This window comes from Castor canadensis, chromosome 3 (assembly GCF_047511655.1).
Source record: "Castor canadensis chromosome 3, mCasCan1.hap1v2, whole genome shotgun sequence".
NCBI classification, from domain to species: domain Eukaryota; kingdom Metazoa; phylum Chordata; class Mammalia; order Rodentia; family Castoridae; genus Castor; species Castor canadensis.
In genome coordinates, this window is record NC_133388.1 from 9,382,410 (window position 1) to 9,403,662 (window position 21,253).

Consider the following 21,253-nt stretch of genomic DNA (forward strand, 5'->3'; position numbering starts at 1 on the left):
CTTATTCTGTAGTTCAAGTAACAATTTTTAAAAGAATAAATAGTACAGATTTAGATCATTTTAAAAGACATTAATTGGGTATTAGATTAATCATAAAGACTGTTCAAGTGCCTTTTATATCAAGGGTCCAAGAATGGGACTATTTATTTATGTTTGTTTATTAATTTTAAATAATACAATGAACCCTGTAAAATTCATCACTCAAAAAACAAGAACTACGAATATTCTACACATCTGCCTGTAGACCAGAACCCATTCCCACAGAAGCAAGATCTTAGGTAATCTTTTTTTAGTGGATGGTTTGTGAATAAATGGATGAATTTACTCATGATTTGTGAATTATTTTCACCAATGGTTTGTTTGATCCTAGTGATAGATTAATTTTGTCATTCATTTATAGAATGACTCATGGGGTACTTGATCAGAGAGAGAGAGAGACAGAGAGAGAGAGACCTGAGAAATGACCCTGAACAGAAATGATTTTCATGTTCAAATGTCTATAGTCCCATATCCAAACAAGGAAGAGACCATTATTCTCCCTTCTTTCTGGTCTATGTTCTACCCACTTTTAGAGTCTTAATTGTAATAAGGACACATATTATTTTACACATGTAACAGTTCATCAATATATAGATAATAACTACCATTAGAGAAGACCCTTGTCTAATGCCATTGACTGTAATTGTCTAATAATAGTTTTACATCCCCACGTTCATTCAATTGCTTGTGGAAATTTAAAAACTAGATGAATGAATTGGGAGTATCACACTGTATGCCAATGACAACATAATTAATTCACATTAATAAAAGCAATTAAATTGGAAAACACATGTTTATTCTTAAATAAAATTCAAAATTGGATGAACTGTGCTCATTCTTTTTCTCAAATAACTACTTAGTCAACTATTTACATAATGTCCTTTCTCTAATAATAAAACAATCAGCAAACAACTACCTCCATCAAATGACAGTCCTGAGTTTTACATATATCTGTCACATACGCCTTTCAGACAGGGGCACTTTCATCAACACAGGCCACTGGGATTCAGTGCTACATAAGTGTACCGTAATAATTAATGCTACTCTTCATAATTGGTCCACACCTTCTCTCTTAATGTTTATCAATTAATATATTTCTTTACTCATGCATTAAATTACTCATAAAAATTCAGTCTATATATCCATAAAATGCATATACTCCTGATCAAAATACCTGAATATTCTGAATATCTGCTATAAGTTCACTTCCTTAAAGGAAATAAGGAGGTCACTTTTAAAAACGGACCTCAGAGTTCCAGGTGGCTTTAATCAAGATTTTTGATTCAGACACCCTCCAATCTCATCACTGGTCCAGACTTGATGCTCCTCTTCTTCTTTCACTTATATCTTTATTTTCCAATGAATCCCCATCTTTGATATGACTAAAATATTTCTCTAGGCTCAATTCCCACAAAGTGCTAACATTAAAAAAGCTCAGTGTTGCCACGAATAGCCAAGGCAATACTCAGTCAAAAGAACAATGCAGGAGGTATCACAATACCTGACTTCAAACAATATTACAAAGCAATAACAATAAAAACAGCATGGTACTGGCACAAAAACAGACATGAAGACCGGTGGAACAGAATAGAGGACCCAGATATGAAGCCACACAACTATAACCAACTTGTCTTTGACAAAGGAGCTAAAAATATACGATGGAGAAATAGCAGCCACTTCAACAAAAACTGCTGGGAAAACTGGATAGCAGTCTGCAAAAAACTGAAACTAGATCCATGTATATCACCCTATACCAAGATTAACTCAAAATGGATCAAGGATCTTAATATCAGACCACAAACTCTAAAGTTGATACAGGAAAGAGTAGGAAATACTCTGGAGTTAGTAGGTATAGGTAAGAACTTTCTCAATGAAACCCCAGCAGCACAGCAACTAAGAGATAGCATAGATAAATGGGACCTCATAAAGCTAAAAAGCTTCTGTTCATCAAAAGAAATGGTCTCTAAACTGAAGAGAACACCCACAGAGTGGGAGAAAATATTTGCCAACTATACATCAGACAAAGGACTGATAACCAGAATATATAGGGAACTTAAAAAACTAAATTCTCCCAAAACTAATGAACCAATAAAGAAATGGGCAAGTGAACTAAACAGAACTTTCTCAAAAGAAGAAATTCAAATGGCCAAAAAACACATGAAAAAATGCTCACCATCTCTAGCAATAAAGGAAACGCAAATTAAAACCACACTAAGATTCCACCTCACCCCTGTTAGAATAGCCATCATCAGCAACACCACCAACAACAGGTGTTGGCGAGGATGAGGGGAAAAAGGAACCCTCTTACACTGTTGGTGGGAATGTAAACTAGTACAACCACTCTGGAAAAAAATTTGGAGGCTACTTAAAAAGCTAGACATCGATCTACCATTTGATCCAGCAATACCACTCTTGGGGATATACCCAAAAGACTGTGACACAGGTTACTCCAGAGGCACCTGCACACCCATGTTTATTGCAGCACTATTCACAATAGCCAAGTTATGGAAACAGCCAAGATGCCCCACCACTGATGAATGGATTAAGGAAATGTGGTATCTATACACAATGGAATTTTATGCAGCCATGAAGAAGAACGAAATGTTATCATTCGCTGGTAAATGGATGGAATTGGAGAACATCATTCTGAGTGAGGTTAGCCTGGCCCAAAAGACCAAAAATCGTATGTTCTCCCTCATATGTGGACATTAGATCAAGGGCAAACACAACAAGGGGATTGGACTTTGAGCACATGATAAAGCAAGAGCACACAAGGGAGGGGTGAGGATAGGTAAGACACCTAAAAAATTAGCTAGCATTTGTTGCCCTTAACGTAGAGAAACTAAAGCAGATACCTTAAAAGCAACTGAGGCCAATAGGAAAAGGGGAACAGGTACTAGAGAAAAGGTTAGATCAAAAAGAATTAACCTAGAAGGTAACACCCACGCACAGGAAATCAATGTGAGTCAATGCCTTGTATAGCTATCCTTATCTCAACCAGCAAAAACCCTTGTACCTTCCTGTTATTGCTTATACTTTCTCTACAACAAAATTAGAAATAAGGGCAAAATACTTTCTGCTGGGTATTTAGGGGGTGGCGGGGAGAGGGAGAGGGCGGAGTGGGTGGTAAGGGAGGGGGTGGGGGCAGGGGGGAGAAATGAACCAAGCCTTGTATGCACATATGAATAATAAAAAATGAATAAATAAATAAAATAAAAATTAAAAAAAAAAGCTCAGTGTTGCACATGTGGAAGACTCAAGAAATCTTGATTAATATCAATACTGTTGATACCAACTATTCTGTGACAGGGCCATGTTCATTAAATGCGTCTTATTTTAATGATGCTATAAACAATTAAATTCTACAATGGTATCCTACAATCAGAACACAAACAATGTGACCCCTTTTAAAAGATCCCTCTAAACAGTTAACAGCCTGAATTGCTACCAGTATGGTAATGGTTAAATGAATTGTGGTACAGAAATAATAAGGAATAACAAAAAGTAGTACAAATCAATTAAATTCTTTTCAACTTTTTTTTTAAAAACAATAAATCTAAGTTGTGCTAAAATGGGTTGATCTTACTCCTTGGACCACTTCACATTCCTTCTAAAAATCCTATAGTTCTATACTTATTCTTGTATTTAATTCTGGTGTACATGGTCTTCTGTTCCATACATCAGTGACTACACACGAACAAATCAAGAACCTAAACTCCTCACCCATCAAAGTGACAGCCAAGATCTTCATTGTAGAATGACCAAATCCAGTGTTGAGGGGCTCATTCTGGAAGAAATGACAGAATGCCAAAAGGACAAAGAGCGTGAGTATAAATTTTAACAGATGTTAAAGTAGGAGATAGTTCAACATTGCTAGACTAATCAAATACCTTTGTTTGTGTAACACACTCATCATCAGTTCAAGAGTGATATCCTTCTCCTGTGTTGACTTACTCTATTTTTAATGTGAAATACAATGATGGAGACACTTTGAATTTGTCACCCAACACAAGAAAAAGGACTATTAATATTTATCTAGACCTACCAAATATTGAAAGGCCAGATAACTTTTTAATGGGGAAAATTTCCAATGTTCATATTTAGACTTTTCCCATGTTTCAATAACTTGTCATTAGTCTTGAGTTTTGGTTAATTATACTGTTTATCAAAATATTTTCATATTCATGCATTTGGCATAATTACTTGCTATATTAAGTTATTATTGAATATACAGTTATATACATTTTGCTTATTATTATGCTAAATGCATAATTTAATTAGATAAATTTAGTGTCACATTTGAGAAAAAGACATGAAATGAGCATCTCACTACTAACCCAAAATAACACGGAGAGCATTTCTGTGCCTTCTCATGGTGTACGTAGAGGTAGGGGGCAGAGGGATGGAAGTGAGAGCAACCTGAATCTATTTTATTTGAACTCAAAATTTCAGAAAGAATCTAACAGTACTTGACTCATTAGCCCCTTTCATAACTGGGTGAGGTATAGCCCTCCTTGTCTTTATGCATGTCTTGATTTACATAATAATAAATCTATAGCCATGAACAACAAAAGACCAAAAACATTCCCCAAACATTTTTCTGTGTAACTTCCTGTATAAGCACATTTCCCATAGACACAATGGACCTCAGAGTTACAGACTGGGTTTAATCAAGACATTTGATTCAGATGCCCCACGCATACTCATCATTGATCCAGACTTGGTATTCTGTGCTTTTATTAAATTATATTGTTCTTGATTTATTCATTGATTTACTAGTAACATAATCAATGTCCATGAGTTTAAGGGGAAAGAAGATTCTTAAAAGATTGAATGTGTCTGCAAAAGTTCACATCCCACAGAGCTGAGGGCCTGGAACTATCTGCAGTGAACTTCCACATTACAAATTATGAATTAATCCATTTTCTTGCACCACATCAATTTGTTATTAGCCACTGGGCCATGCTTGGGCCTCTTTTATTTAACATCCATCTTTTAAAGATAGTACAATGAACTACAATCTTATTTCACAGATAAAGAGAAGACAAGATACTCCAATTGTTTATCTTCCCTCATCAATCAGTCATCTACAATAATATCAGCAGAGAATGGTTTAATTCATTATAGAATAAAAATAAAATTGCATGGTAAAAATTCTTTTGGGTCTCAGGAATTTGGTTGTGCTGGATTGGATTAATCATAATTATTAATTCACATAAAAATAGTCCATTGACCAACGTTGACAGGTCAATGCAAGATCACTTTTGAGTTTATTCCTTTGAAATACTTCTATAAATATCATAATCAAGACCCACCCTCGTCAAGAACATAAACGCTGATTTTCACTTACATCAATATCTTCTCTCCTTATCCGAAGAGGTAAAAGACAAAAGTCTCACTAGAAGACAATAATAAACAGTGTTTATTCTGAGGAATAAAAAGCAAATGTTCAAATGAATTAAACAGTCTAATGTAGTTGTTTTAACATCACCACAGTTGTGTGGTAATCGGTTAACCATAAACCTTAGCTGGTGGTCTATTCTGAATACTTACGAAAAGAGCACTGCATTATATTTATTAACTTAATGTAATTTGGAAGAGAGAACAACAGTTCATATTTATTAACTTATGTAATTTTTGTTTTAAATAAATATAATAAACACCACTGAATTTAGCAGTAAAAACAAGAAAAATAACTAAAATTATTAGCAACATCTGTCTGTACTTGATACCCACATATGTAAAAGCAAGGTCATCTTTTGTGTTAGACTGTGCAAAATTGGATGCACGGGGGATTCAACTCATGGTACAACCTCACCAATAGGTCAAGAGGTTGGCCCGCCTTAATATATTTTACATCTCACTCACTACCTGATGTATTTAATTACTTGTAGAATAATTTTTGTAACAGAAGTTTGTGTAAGTTTACAACCATCAAAACAGAACTGAATTACATTAATACAGCAAATGCCTCTATGCACCATTGGAAGGGCCTAGTTGGGAATAATAGGGTCAATCACAATCTCTGTGCCCAATAGCATGCTTCCCATTGGCACACCCATTGCTGACTTTTTCAAAAAGTGATTCAGATATAAATTTATGAATTTCTTCACTTACAATTATGCTTCTATATATGTGAGGCCACTCACACTGGATAAGTACCCTGAGTAATTTTTCCTTACATCATTACTCAAGAGTAGCAAAGTGATTCAATTTAAGGTTTGCTAAATTGCATAGAAAGATTACATTAATCGTATACGTAGTTATATAAAAATCTCTCATCGTTGCTTTGTACTGTTTCACAATTACATAGCTATTCAATCAACTATTTATTTATTAAACCTATTTCCTTTCCCTTAATACCATGATCAATGGGCAACCTGCCTCAACACAAAGCAAAATCATTGACTCATGTCCAGATAACCATATGATCCATAAGAATGCTAATAGCCTTGACTACTAATTTATTGAAACTAAGAATCTCAAAATTAATATTAATCCATGTTTCATTACATACATTAAAAATTAAATGTATACATACTTTTCTTTTTATTTATTTATTTTTTTACTTTTCTGAGGGGGAGCAGTAATGGGATATAAACTCAGAACTTCACACTCATTAGGTAGGCACTCTATCACTTGAGCTACAACTCCAACCCTTTTTGCTTTGGTTATTTTTGGAGATAGGATCTCACTTTTTTGCCCAGGCTAGCCTGAGATCCTATTTTAGGCTTGCTGCCACAGCTAAGATGACAGGTAAGCACCACCATGCCCAGTTTTTGTCCACTGACATGGACACTCACCATGTCCAGCTGATGCTTGAAATGGAGTCTCACAAATTATTTGCCCAGGCTGGCCTTGAACTGCAAACCTCCAGATCTCAGCCTCCCAAGTAGCTAGGTATGAGCCACCAGCACCCAGCAGCCATATCTTTCTTATTCTCCCTTCACTGATATATTCTTTATTTATGGCTAGTTTTATTACAATGTGGCTTACATACCCAAACAACAAAGAACAAGGTTCTGTAGGCTCATTTCCCAAGAAAGGAACACAGATACCTTTTTGCAAAGACCTCAGAGTTGCACAAGGGTTTAATCACTGTCCAGCTTCAGAAACCCCATGCTATTCATCATTGGTCCATGCAAGGCATAGTTGGAAGTACCGGGCTTTGCGCTCAGGACCTTGTGCTTACTAGGTAGGTGCTCTACCACATGGGCCACACCCCAGCCCTTTTTGGCTTTTGTTATGCTTCAGGTAGAATCTCGCATTTTTGCCCAGGATTGGCCTCAGATTGCGATCCTTTTACCTATAGCCTCCCACATAGCTGGGAGGTGGTTCACAGGTGTGAACCACCATGCATAGCTTATTGATTGAGAGAGGGTTCACCAACTTTTTTGCCCTAGATGGTCTGAAACTGATCGTCCCAATCTCTGCCTCCCATGTAGATGAGACCACAGGGATGAGCCACTATGCCTGACCTTCTTCATTTATTATTTACTATTTCACAAATAATAATGCCGTTGTTTTGGAGATTTTAAATCACAAATTCTCCAAAACAAGATCTTTGAATTTTAGGTTCTTGCCCCATTGGGCTGTGGACATCATTTCAACAATGGCACCCAAAGGTGCTCCTATGGATTGGTCGATATCCCTGGTTTGTATCAAATCCACACTTAACATTGGTTCTTGTGGGGTGCTCTTTTATTTAATTTATTCATATATCGAAGATGGTTCAAGAAAATAATAATGAAACTGCCATCTTCTACCACTTCTGAAACATTCGCTTTATCACCTAAGTTCATATGGACAGTCCCAAAAGAGCTGTCAGCCAGGATCTCCATTCATATGGGAATACTGATATCAGCCACAGCATTAAATAAAGAATAAAATTAAACTATTCTGAGAATAAATTAAATAACTCCCATCTTCTTTTAAAATCATTTCAGTTGAGTTCATTAATATTAACCAGAATCTGTGTTTCATAACACATTCCCATTACTGGGACATACTTGGAGAGTTTTATTTATATTTTATGTATGCAAAAACACATTTATTACTTTGAAATCCTTCAGCTGGCACCCAGGAACAAATGATTCAACCAAAGATAATGAACTCAGGGACTTACCTTTTTGACTATATATGCTCCTTAAATGATTAAATCAGTTGTCATAGGTTCACCATGGGGAGGGAAGAGAAGGTTTAGAATAGATTTAAATTTTTGATAGATTTATCAAGTCAGACTAGATAACAACAAACTTTGGATCAAACATGCAATTTTTATTAGTACAGTATTATTCTTTGATCTTTTAATAATATGAGAAACTCCAAAGCCCACCACCTAGCCCAAGAATAAGATCTATAACAATTATAAATATCTGCCTAGATAAACATCTGTTGAGTACACAGTTATTTGGTGGATTATTGGTTAATGCAAACACCTTCCATTAATTAAAAAAAAGCAAACTACAAAAAATGTGTCTTAACTGCAGATTCTAATATGCTCCATATGAAAAAATACTAAAGACTTCATCTGCTCATTTTAGTTAAGATTAATAACTATACTTGTTTTATGACAACTGATAATATTAACATTTGCTTCATTGTACTTTACTAATTGTTCCATGAGTAGGCCTGTTTATCTTCTTTCATGTATGTATTTCTCTACATACTTATTCATTGATTCACTTGAACTAATATATTCCATATCGTTAAACCCCAAAATCCCAACGACAAGCTTATTGAATTTTCCTAACTACTGCTACTGGGTAATTTGTACAGAAAACATTGGCTGCCTCTCATTCTATAATAGACCTCAGAGTACAGAGGGCTTAATCAAAGTTGTTGATTCAGACACCTCCACCAATACTCATCATTGATCCACATTTGACCTTCTAGTCTTTATTTACTTATGCCTTCTTGAACTGATTGACACATTCCTGGATTCACAGTAATTATTCCATCAATACCCTGTATTGACAGAAAACTGAGAACAGAACCAAAATCTGTTCATTGTTCCCTTCTACACAGGGAAAATGGATTCAATGATATATTGCAGAGGACCTCTGAGTCAGCCTCCTGGCTTCATGTCAGTCCCCTTCTGATGGCTGGTGTTACCTGTCCCTCAAAGCTGATGTCATCAACAACATGGACCTGCAACATTACACGCTCTGACAAAACTAAAGTCTGCTGTCCTCGAGATACTTTTGCCAAGAAGAGCTCATAAGAAAGATGTCAGATAATCGAGGACTGCATTGAACAACTATGGCAAAAACATGCATAGAAGTCCAGTGCATGAACCATCCACCCTTCTACAGTCAAGGTCTCCAGTTGGGTTGAATTGAATTAAGAATAACTTGTGTTCATGACACATTCCAATCACAGGTCCGTGATTGGCACTGCTTAATTTCCTGCATTATTTAACAACCTATTTTGTTGGTGGTACTAGGGTTTGAACCTGTGACCTTGAGCTTGCTAGTCAGGGTGTCTCAACTTGAGCCCCAGCCCTTCCCCGAAGGAATGTCATCGAAGCCCAGAATATCAACTTGGAGCTTACTTACAATTTTCTTTATGTTCCTGAGCTAAGAAGTAATGGTGGTAGTTGTCATGATTACAAACTGATAAAATCTGCTGATAAAATCTGAATGTGTAATTCCATTCTAGAGAGGAAAAAAAAGCCTCTTTTAAAAAACATATCCTTGTTTATTAAGAACCAAATTATTACAATTGGGAAAACACCAAACACACCCCTTTCAAAAACATAGAAGAGTCCAGAATTTTTTATCATGAAAAAAAAAAACATGGATTAGGATTCTCATAACATTTGTTCCTAATTGGTCCATGGTTTGTTGACTTTAAAAAACTAAATTGAAACATAAACCCCTGCCTTCTTTCTCAAATATATCAGTATCTACGATATCACAGCCCTGGACCACAAGACTGAACAATATTTACATCCATCCAAGGCCATTGCCCTCAGAATGACAGGTTTGCTTCCTTTTCTATTTTAATAAAAACCAGCAAAAATGAAAAGATCAGCTTAACACTCTCATCATTGGTGTAGGCTTGTCCCTCAGTTGTGTGATCATTCAACAATAATCTATACCAATAAATATTTGTCAATTCCTTCTTCAAACAACAAGCTAGCAACCCATCACCAACATAGAACAAAAACTTTTATGTCCAAATGACCACATGCCTGTTACCAAGACTTTGACTATTAATTTACTGGGAGTCTTACATAGGTTTCAACAATAATCCATGTTTCAAACATTCTTTTATAGTAATTGCCTGATTTAGCCTCTTTGTTGATTCATACATTTATAATTCATAGGCTGATTTTATAAAAAAAATAAAATCCACATTGAGGGTACAGCTTGCTGGGTTTGATCCCCAGCAGTGCACCAAAAAAAAATAATAATAATTGAAACTTATTCCCCACAAAAGCCCACAGATACGGGACCATGAGCTCCTTTCCCCTCCAAAAAATGAAATAATTACACGACTCTTTGCAATAGACCTCAGAGTTATATTCGGGTTTAATCAAAATATCCTGGTTCAGATACCCCATGGTACTCATCACTGGTCCATGCACATTTTTCTTCCTTCATATTTTCCCTCACTTGCTAATTCATGAATAATAATACAATCACAAAATTCTTAGTTGCTCCTTCCTCATAGAGTAGACCTCCCTTTAAAGTGGACCTCAGAGAACATGTGTGACTAACTTGCACCCACACTTCATATCAAATCAGCCTTGACCACTGATCTTTGATGCAGTTTGCCCATGTTTAAAGATGGTCCAATGAAAAGTGACAAAACCACTATCTTCCAACACTTATGATATTTTGTATATTCTCTTGGGCTGCCTCACAACGAGTAATCAGCCCAACGTTACCCCAACTAGGAAACGTTTAAATCAACAGTGGTGGTAAACAGGATATAATCTTAAGCAGTTTTGAAAATAAATGAAACAACTACTACTTTTTTTTAAGTCACTGCCATTGTGACAAATTAAACTTGTTTTTTGGGTTGGTGACATATTCCCATCATCGGTCCATTCTTGGAAATTGTGTTTCTTTTATAGACAAAGATTCCTTTAAATGACTATTAAACATACATGACAAAAGGCCCCCAAACAAGACATAAACTTTCAGTCTTACTTACATAATTCTCTATGTTCTTTACCCATAGAGCTAAATGCCAAGATTTTGTTTCTTTGACAAAACTGAACAAGTCAGTAGTCCTGTGGGAATTCTGTGGAGGAAAAGTGGACAGAACCAGATTTAGATTTTTAAGTAAATGTTAACTATGATCATTTTAATTAATCCAGGGTCTCATTTTTACTTTTAAATAACACTGTTGTATCTACCACCCGAGGAAAGGAACAATCACTATTACAACTATCTCCAGAATAAAAATTCTACTTGTGTAGGTAATAGAGAAATTTTAATGGATCTTATTCAGGCAAAATTGCATAAACATACATTCTTATTTTCCAGCACATTCTCACAATAGTTCAGGATTTACCCTACTACATATGCTCTTTGATGTGTACTTAAATTATTCTGTATGTTCTAAGATCCCTATTCAAAGTTGCAGTCACTGTCTTCATAGTTAACACTGGTTAAAGTAGATATGTGGTGTTTAATACACAGAAAAAGAAAGAAGAAAAATTTGATACAAAGAAGTAATACAAACTTAGGTTATTTTAAATTGACTTTTGCCAACGGCACTAAAGAATCAAAACCCAGGTTATAGTCACAAGAATGGCACGCCCTGTCATTTATTTAAGTTTATTTTGCAAGAATATAGTGAACTCCACTAGAATCCACTACCAACTAAGAACAATTGTCTATCAACAGATCTCTATGTTTAACAGCTTTAAGAAAATTAAGGCCATTTAATGGGTGTTACTTTTGCAGAATTTGTCAACACTTAAATCTTTGTGATTACCTAGGCTTGATGCTATTGGATCTATCCTGATTCTATTTTATATGTTCGTTCATTCACTCACTTACTTAATTGCTCATGGAATTGTTTGAACATATGTTTAATATCTAAAGACTAGCCAAAATGGTAACTCAACCAGACCTGAAATACTGTTGTGTGTAATGATGTCGATAGACGTTACCCAAAATGGATGTGGTCTCAGTATTTTTCTGTGAATTTCAATAGTGAAAAGCCAAATTGACAATAACACTATGTCTCATGAGAAATGATCTTCAGTGACCTGTATTTTATCTTATTTCATACATACGGGTTTTTACTCAATCATAACAATACATAAATACCTGTAAGTGCAATGAATCCTGAATATTCTATCTAGTCAAAGAAATGGCCAACTAGATAATTTGGGGGTTATTATTAAAATTCAGTGAACACAATCTGATCATTTCTAGCTTTTTTCATATGACACACTGTCAACACGTGTGCATAACTGCACCTTATTCAATTGGATATATATTCAATGGCGTACCCATTCAGGTAAATTATTTCCCTTTTCCAAAAAACAGTGAAAGCAGTGCTTAGAGGAAAATCTACCATATTGCATGCATGGATTAGAAAGAAGAAATAAAAGGCATTATAATAGAAGAAAAAGAAGGAAAACTCTCTGTTTGCTGATTTTATATACCCAAAACCCCAAAAGACCCCAGAACTGAAAAATAAATTCAGAGCAGTAGCAAAATACAAAATCAATATACAAAAAATCAGCAGCCATTCTATATACTAATAACCAACAAGAAAGCTAAGGAAATAATCTAGTTTAGCCAGGCATGATGACTCATGCCTGTAATCTCAGCTACACTGGAGGCAAGACTGGAGGATCATGGTTCAAGGCTATCCCAGACAAAATGTTAGCAAGACCCCATCTCAATGAAACAGCCAGGTGTCATGGTACTACATGCCTTTAATCACAACTATATGGGAGGAATAGATAGGATGGTCCAAGGCCAGCCCTGGGCAAAATGTATGAGTCCCTATCTAAAAAATAATCTAAACCAAAAGGGACTGGGGGCACAGCTTAAGTGACAGAGTGACTTCCTAGCAAGTGCAAGGCCCTGGCTTTAAACCCTAGTACTACTAAGAAAATGAAACAAATTCAATTTAAAGTAGCAACAAAAAATAAATAAAATGATGTACTTAGTGGTAAATTTAACCAAGGGGATGGAAGACCTGTATCCTGAAAACTATAAAACACTTATGAAGAAAACTGAAGAAAACCCAAAAGATCCAAAAGTCCCACTTCAGGGTACATATCCAAAGAAACTGAAATGAATTTGGCAAAAGGATGTCTACATTCCTATGTTCACGAAAGCATCTCTCACAATAGCCAAGCTATAGAGTCAACATAAACCTCTATCAATGGATAAAGAAATGGTGGTATATACACCTAATGGAATACTTTTCTGCTTAAAAAGTTTGGGGATTCTGTCATTTGTGATCACATGGATGAACTTAGAGGACCTCACACTATGTGAAATAAGCCACACTCAGAAAGACAAAGACATACAAGTAGAGAATAAAATGGTGGCTACCTACAGACGCTAGGATGGGGTTGGGGAGATGAAATGGAAAGTTATCAGTCAAAGAATATAAAGTGCAATGACAGGATGAATAAGTTCTGAGATCTACCAAGAAACTAGAAAAAGAACAAATTAAGTACAAGCACAAAGTAAGCAAAGGAAAAAAAAAACCAAAATTATTTCAGAAATCAATGAGAATAAAAAACTGAAAATCGAAAGAGAAAAGTCAGTGGGACAAAGAACTATTCTTTGAAAATTTCAATGAAATTAAAAGGCCCCCAGCTCACTAACTAGGAAAAAATTACTGTTTTAATAAATAGAGAAAGGACATCACTACAGATACCATAGCTGTTAAAGGGATAGAAAGGAAGGCTATGAGCAACTCATGCCCACAAGTTTGGTAACCTGGATGAAATGAATAAATTTCTTTGAAGACACAATCTGTCAAAAGTCAAATGGGAAAAAAGATTTCAATAGACAATTCTTTATCTGTTAAAGACTTTGGATCAGTAATTAATAACCTTCCAAAAGAGAAAGCACCAGGCCTGCAAGGATTCACTGGTCAATTATCTCACATGTTTAAGAAAGAAGTTCAAGTTACAATTCTACAAATTATTTTACAAGATATAAACAGAGAAAATACTTCCTAACTCACTCTTTAAAAAGAAAGCATTAAACTAATACCAAAACAAGAAAATACAAGAAAAAATACTGTAGACCAATATCTTACATGAACACATATGCAAAAATCCTCACAAAATTAACAAATACAATCCAGCAATGTATAAAAAATTATACACCACAACCAAGTGGAATTTGTTCCAAGTATATTAGCCTCATTGGGATTTTGAAAATCAATTAATTAAACCCATCACATCAATTATAAGTGGATAAAAAATGTAGTTACTGCTGAATCTAGAGGAGGAAAAAGAAGAATACACCATTAGGAAAAGGATAGTATCTTTAATAAATGGAACTGGGAAAAAAGAAAATATGATGTATACATATATCATATTCATATACATATACACACACACACACACACACAATGGAGTATTTATTCAGCCACAAAAAAGAATGAAATTATGTTGTATGATAGAAAATGCTTAGAACAGGAGAGCATCATACTGAGGAAGATAAGCCATACTACAAGTGCCAAATACTGAATGTTTTTGTTCATGTGCAGAATCTAGACCTAAAAAATTAATATATGACATGATTATAGAAGGCAGCTGTTTGGGAGGGATAAAACAGTTTTGGGGAGGGGGGCAGGAGAGGCTGTGGGGGGGGAAACATGACAGAAGTACATAGCATAATGAAATTCACTAAATACTGTTTGGAAAGTGTGGGGAGGTGGGAGAAGAGCTGAGAGTATCATGGAGGGGTGACCCCAATCAGAGTACATTGCAGGCACCTTTGGAATTATCATAGTAAAGCCCTTTGTGTAATTTACAGGAGTGAAAAATGACAAAAATAAAAATAAACCCATCAAACAGGTTAAATAGGAAAAAAAAGAGATCCTATCAATAACTGCAGAACAAAGCATATGAAAAATTCCAGCACTGATTCAAATTTAGGAAAAAACACAAGCAAAGAACAGAGGGGAACTTCCACAGCTTGAAAAAGAATAACAACAGCTAATATTATGTTTAATGGGGAGAAACTCAAAGGTTCCAGCTCAGATCAGAAACAAGGCAAGCATATCCCTCATCACTGATTCTCAAAATCATATCGGATGCCCTTGCCAACACATTAAGACAAGGAAAGGAAATAAAAAAGCAAGCTGGTAGGAAAAGAAGAAAAAAAGTTTGTTCTGTGGTGGCACGATCACCTATGTAGAAAAATCTGAAAGAATTGACAAAAAATGTCTACAGTAAGCAATTAAAGTCTGCACAGCAGAAAGCTAATGTATAAAAATCAGTAACTTCTGAATATACCAGCAGTGAACAAGTCAAATTTGAAATTAAAAACATAATGCTATTTGTATTAGCATCATAAAAGATAAAGGCTTAAACATACATCTAAGAAAATATGTAGAAGGTCTATGAGGAAAACTATAAAACCCTGGTGAATGAAACCAAAGAAATGACCTCAAAAAATTATAAACAAAATTATAAAACACTGAGAAGACATTGAAGGAAACCAAGGTGACCCTGACTTGATGGTGAATTTTTAGGCACATTACCAAAGACATACCCATAAAAGAAAGAACTGGTACTGCTCAGCCATCAGGAAGAACGGAATTGTGCCATTTGTAGGAAAATGGATGTAACTGTAGATCATCAAATTGAGTGAAATCAGCCAAGCTGGAAAAGCAAAATGTTCCATGTTTTCTCTCATATGCAGAATCTAGGGCTAAAACGATAAGTAAAAGGACACTGGGTAGGGAGGGGGGGTCACAAGGAGGAAGAAGGGATATAGAGAGGTTACCTGGGCAATGAAGAGCATCAAAATGTCACTTGAATGTGTAGAGAGAGAACTCAGAGAAACCCACCAAACAGTGCTTTCTTAAAGGGACGGAGAGGGAAAAGGGGTGAAGAGGATGACAACATAATAGAGGATGAAGTTGCTCAAAATACACTGTATGCATATATGGAACTGTCACATGAAACCCACTTGTGCTATTTATGAATCCTAAATTTAAAAAAAAAGAAAAAGAAAACTGGTAAACTGGACTTCATTACGATTAAAGAGTTTCTGCTCTGTAAAGAAACTGTCAAAAAACCAAACAAACAAACCAAGGCTTGTGAGAAAATATTTGCAAAAGACATAGGACTGTGAAAAAAACATACCAGGTACTCTTAAAAACTCAAGAATACACTTGGCACGGTGGCACACCCGTAATTCCAGCACTTGTGAGGCAGAGGCAGGGGGGATCATGAGTTCAAGGCCAGCCTGGGCCTGACTCAAGAAAACAAAACAAACAAAAACACCTCAGCAATAAGAAAATAACCCAATTTTTAAAGTAGGCCTCACCAATGGACTTCACCAATGAACGTATACACATGAAAAATAGGTATTTGATAATCTAGATGCTTTGCATAATCTATCAATAGATAAAGGCAAATCAAAACAACAAAATGGTGTCAATGATTGTAGAACAATTAAATGATATAGTTCATCCTTGTGTGGAGAAAAACAGCCAACATTTTAATCTTTCAGGGGGCATTTATAGGGCTGCTATGAACCTTGATTTCTGCCACATTTTCATCAAGGGCCTGAGAATAACCTAGCATGTTATCTACTGATTTATCTAGTGCCTAGCACAAAATCAGAAAGGACTATTAAAAAAATCCATTCATGTATTCTCTATCAACATGGTAAAAATGCAGTACATTTTCCCCCTACAGAATATCATTTATACAGAATTAAGTGTACAAGTACATTAACAATAATCTATGTAGACCTTCTTTATGTATTTATTGACTTGGTCATTGATGCATTTATTTAGGTAGTCATGAATAATTTGAACAACTATCTACTTTTTCAGAGAAAACACAGTATGATCAAGCCATCAACAATCTAAAATTATAATATCATAAAATACAACCCAATTAAATGCAACTATGGATATGAACCCAACCCAAAATGAGAAGAGTCTAATTTTGAGAGAGGTTTTGTTGCGGCTGTTGCTGTAGTTGGGTTTTTGTGGGGTTCTCTTTTCTTTATCTGAATGTCAATGGGGTGAAATAGGATAAAAAATTCATTTTGTATTTAACACATGTTCCTTCTTGGCCCCTACTTTACCCTAGAGGTTCTCAACTAGGGGTAATGTTCTCCCCCAGCTGACATCTACCAACACCTGGAGACAGTCTTGATTTTTACAACTGGGAGAGCAGCGGCATCTCGTGAGTAGAAACCAGTAAAGTTACTTAACAACAACACCCAAAACAAAAAATATTACAAGTGCAAGATACCAGTAGTCCAAGATTGAGAAACACTCCTTTACCCTCTCTGAAATAACTAGTTGAAAGATGAATGTATTTATATATTAACTCACAACATGAGTTGTATGTCAGCATACAAAGGGCATTAGAAATTTGAATGGTGGGGCTTAGGGATAGAGTATGTGTTTAACATGTGCAAGGACCTAGGTTTGAACCCCAGCACAAACGAACAAACAAAAAAGAATAAAAGAGACTCAAATGGTATTAACAGCTGTCTATGTGCTTATTATTCCCAGACTAACCAACTAGATCTTATTTTCTTATTTTCCACAAGCAACCACCATGCCCCTAAATAATGCAGGACAGCATTAAAATCTTGGGGCTTATCTCTCTGATCCTTACCTAAAAAGCCATCAGATTTAATAAATGTGTGCTGGAACTCACTGCTTCAAAATGCATTAGTAATAATAAATATACTAAACTCTCAGAATTAGGTCGTTTTGTCTTCATTCATGTACACATTTGCCTAGTTACTCTTTTAATAATTTACTTACAGTAATATAATCTACACTTAACAGAATCCTAAATGTTCCTAATTTCTCCCATAAGATCATTTGTCATACAGGTATTAATGAAGTCTATTCTTATAATGGCCTTCAGAGTTACAGGGTTTAATCAAAAATCATTGATTCAGACACCCCAGAATACTCATTACTGGTCAAGGTTTGGCACTCTTTTTTTTTTTTTCATTTTCTCCTACCTATCTCTATCACTTAACTCAAAAATCAATACACATGAAATATCGAACCTTAAATATTACTAATATTTAGGTTCCCATAGAACCTGAGAGACTACATCTTCTGTGCAATGGATCCAAGCACTACACATATAAATTACTCAACTTCCTTGCTCCACATCAAGTCCATATTTAGAGTTTGTCAATTCTTGCTCTTCTTTCATTTAATTTTGTTCACATTTTAAAGATAGTACATTTGGTAACCAGCCTCCAAGATGGCGCCAAATGATCCATGTCTGATGTCAGGGATAGTCTTGCATTGTCTCTTCTCATATTAAATCATGACTGCCCCTATGACCAATGGAATCCTGGGGAAGTGGTGGGTTATGCCATCTGGAGCTAGGTTACAAAATATCTTTCTCTGTCCAGAATTGATTGTTCTGGAGGAATTAGCTGTCATGTTGTGGGTAGTCCTATGCCCCACCCAACACCAACAATCTGCCATGTATGTGAGCCCTGGAGGTAGATCCTCCAGTGTGGAAAAGCTGACAGATGACAGCAACTCCACCTGACATCTCATCTGGGACCCCACATAAAAACTGTCCACAAAACCTCTCCTGGATTCCTGCCTCATAGAAATGTGAGGAAGAATACATGACTCTTGGGGCTTTGAGCTACTGTCATGGGGTAATATATCATACAGCAAGAGCTAATGAACACTATACAGGTTGAGTATCTCTTATCCAAAATGTGTGAGACCACAAAGATTTAGATTTGGGATTTTTTTCAAATTTTGGAATATTTGCAGATATATAATATGACATCTTAAGGATAGGACCCCAAATCTAAACACAAAATTTATTCATGTTTCATCTGTACCTTATACACATGACCTAAAAGTAATTTTACACAGTATTTTTAGAGTGCCCATAATTTGACTGTGAACAATCATGTGAAGGCAGGTGTGAGACTTTCCACTTGTACTATATGGTGGTGCTTTAAAAGTGTCAGACTTCAGACGTTAGATTTGTAGCTTAAGGACGCTCCAGCTATCCAATGAGCTACAAGCCACCATCTTAACTCACAACAAGGTCATCGATGCTATCTTCCCTCTTCCTGTCTTACACATTTATAATTTAAAAATTGTTTAAATCACAATAATTATAATCTTAAAAACCTCTGAAAACACCCCCACCATTACTTAACAGGCCAAAGTTGTGCTGAACTAGATTAAACTTCAGTACATTTCCACCGTTGGTTTCTACGTCAAATCCTTTTATTCTATTTATGCATTTGGCCATTTATTCCTTTTTATAACTTAGTGATAAACAAACCACCTACACCAAGGCCATGAAATGTGACAAGTCTCTAAGCTCCTTATCCACACATGTAAAAACCAACATCTTCATCATTACTGGGTATTTAAATCAGCTAGTGTGGTTTATTCTGTGAAGTAAAGTGCATACTTTATAAAGAATGGAATAGCACAGGCTCAACTCCTTTTAATAGGCTTGAGTCATGAGGGATTAAGGTTAGTCATAAACCTTAGTTTCTATCACATTTTCATTATTGACTCAAGAATAACTCTATTTCTTATGTACTGACTTATTGACTGTCTAACTTTTAATATAATGGAAACTTAAATCTACCACCTAACACAAGAGAAATAAATGAAACTATTACAAGTATGCATCCACCAACTCCATAACTATGTATGTGGGTATCCAACCTCTTCCGTCTTTTTCAAGGGACCATACTGCACATTACTGATGCATCGATCCAAGATTTACCCTTACTGATGCATTAACTGACTGACTCATATTCTTTACTCAAAGAGTAATTTGACTTTATTCTTTTTTTAAAAGAAAAAGAATAAAACCCACCAGCAATCCAGGACTGAAATACCATTTCATGCAACTGCTGGTAGGCATTGTGTCCTAATTGATATGACTCTAGATTTTTCTCTTCAGCTACAAAAATGGATTAATCACATCTTTATTAACTGCTCCTCATTGGTCCATGGTTTTGCCTTCCTTTAACTAATAGAGTGGGATATGAATGCTTTCACTCATTCACTTTTAACAATACATCAAAATAAAAGCTAAGACACTAGGCAAGAACATCAACAAATAGTCCCAGTATCTCTCCGCATGCTAATTAGTCACAAATCTAACTGACTGTGTCATTTTCTAAAAAACAGCACTCAGTGAACAGAACTGGATTAGTGATAGCTTACTATGATGTGCACAACAGTCGCCCAGGTTTGGCTTTCTTCCAATTATGCAATTATTCAAACAGATATTTTGTGTCTTTTATAAATAAAACCTACAACCAGCTACCCACTGTCAGCGCCAAGAAATAACATGGACTTTTCACGGCACAGATGATGTCCTTTACGGAAAACAGTAAGAGAAACTTGATCTATTTATGTCATGAGACTCGGCATGTCTGAAAAAAATAATAATGAATAATAATTCTTGTTTCATTGCAGACTTGCAAAATTGGCCATCACCCACTTAAACGTCTTTAAGGATTCTTGCATTGATTCAGTTATAACACAATTCACAGATGTGGATAACCAAGACCCAGGTCTCTGACTATACCTAACTTTTACTATGAGCCTCTCTCTCACCAAAGAAATAAAGAAGATTTTTTTTCTTAAATGTACTTCTAAGTTATGGAGAAGAATGACAATCTTTGGTTCATATCTCAGAAGTCTCAGAATACTTATTACTCTATATTTAATATATTCTCTTCCTTTATTTATACTTTATTACTTTATTCATTGAGTCACTAATAAAGTATGATCCATTTTTTGCTGTTGATCTGTGGGTTGAGCTCAGGGCCACCACTTGAGCCAAGTCCCCAGTCTATATGATAGACTCTCATAAATCAAAAATTCTAAAAACATCCTTAAATATTCCTAATAACTGCCTAAATATCCATTTCCCACAGAACTAATAGATAAGGTCACTTGTTGCAATATACAGGCACTTTTTTGCACATGTAAGTTAATCCAAATCCTTGTTTCATATCAGCTCCACACTAGCCATTGCTATATATTTGAA

General features: G+C 35.4%; 5 non-coding genes across 5 annotated transcripts; all 5 read right to left on the minus strand.

The window, feature by feature from the left end:
• Positions 1-1,279: 1,279 nt before the first annotated feature.
• Positions 1,280-1,353, minus strand: LOC141422170 (small nucleolar RNA SNORD113/SNORD114 family). The gene has a single exon (XR_012446815.1). It is a non-coding gene; the product is annotated as a small nucleolar RNA SNORD113/SNORD114 family (small nucleolar RNA).
• Positions 1,354-4,679: 3,326 nt separating this feature from the next.
• On the minus strand, positions 4,680-4,756 carry LOC141422166 (small nucleolar RNA SNORD113/SNORD114 family). The gene has a single exon (XR_012446813.1). It is a non-coding gene; the product is annotated as a small nucleolar RNA SNORD113/SNORD114 family (small nucleolar RNA).
• A 2,349-nt stretch (positions 4,757-7,105) lies between these two features.
• Positions 7,106-7,179, minus strand: LOC141422218 (small nucleolar RNA SNORD113/SNORD114 family). Its single transcript, XR_012446824.1, has one exon. It is a non-coding gene; the product is annotated as a small nucleolar RNA SNORD113/SNORD114 family (small nucleolar RNA).
• A 1,665-nt stretch (positions 7,180-8,844) lies between these two features.
• Positions 8,845-8,919, minus strand: LOC141422176 (small nucleolar RNA SNORD113/SNORD114 family). Its single transcript, XR_012446820.1, has one exon. It is a non-coding gene; the product is annotated as a small nucleolar RNA SNORD113/SNORD114 family (small nucleolar RNA).
• A 1,630-nt stretch (positions 8,920-10,549) lies between these two features.
• LOC141422182 (small nucleolar RNA SNORD113/SNORD114 family) lies at positions 10,550-10,625 on the minus strand. The gene has a single exon (XR_012446823.1). It is a non-coding gene; the product is annotated as a small nucleolar RNA SNORD113/SNORD114 family (small nucleolar RNA).
• Between the last annotated feature and the right edge of the window lie 10,628 nt (positions 10,626-21,253).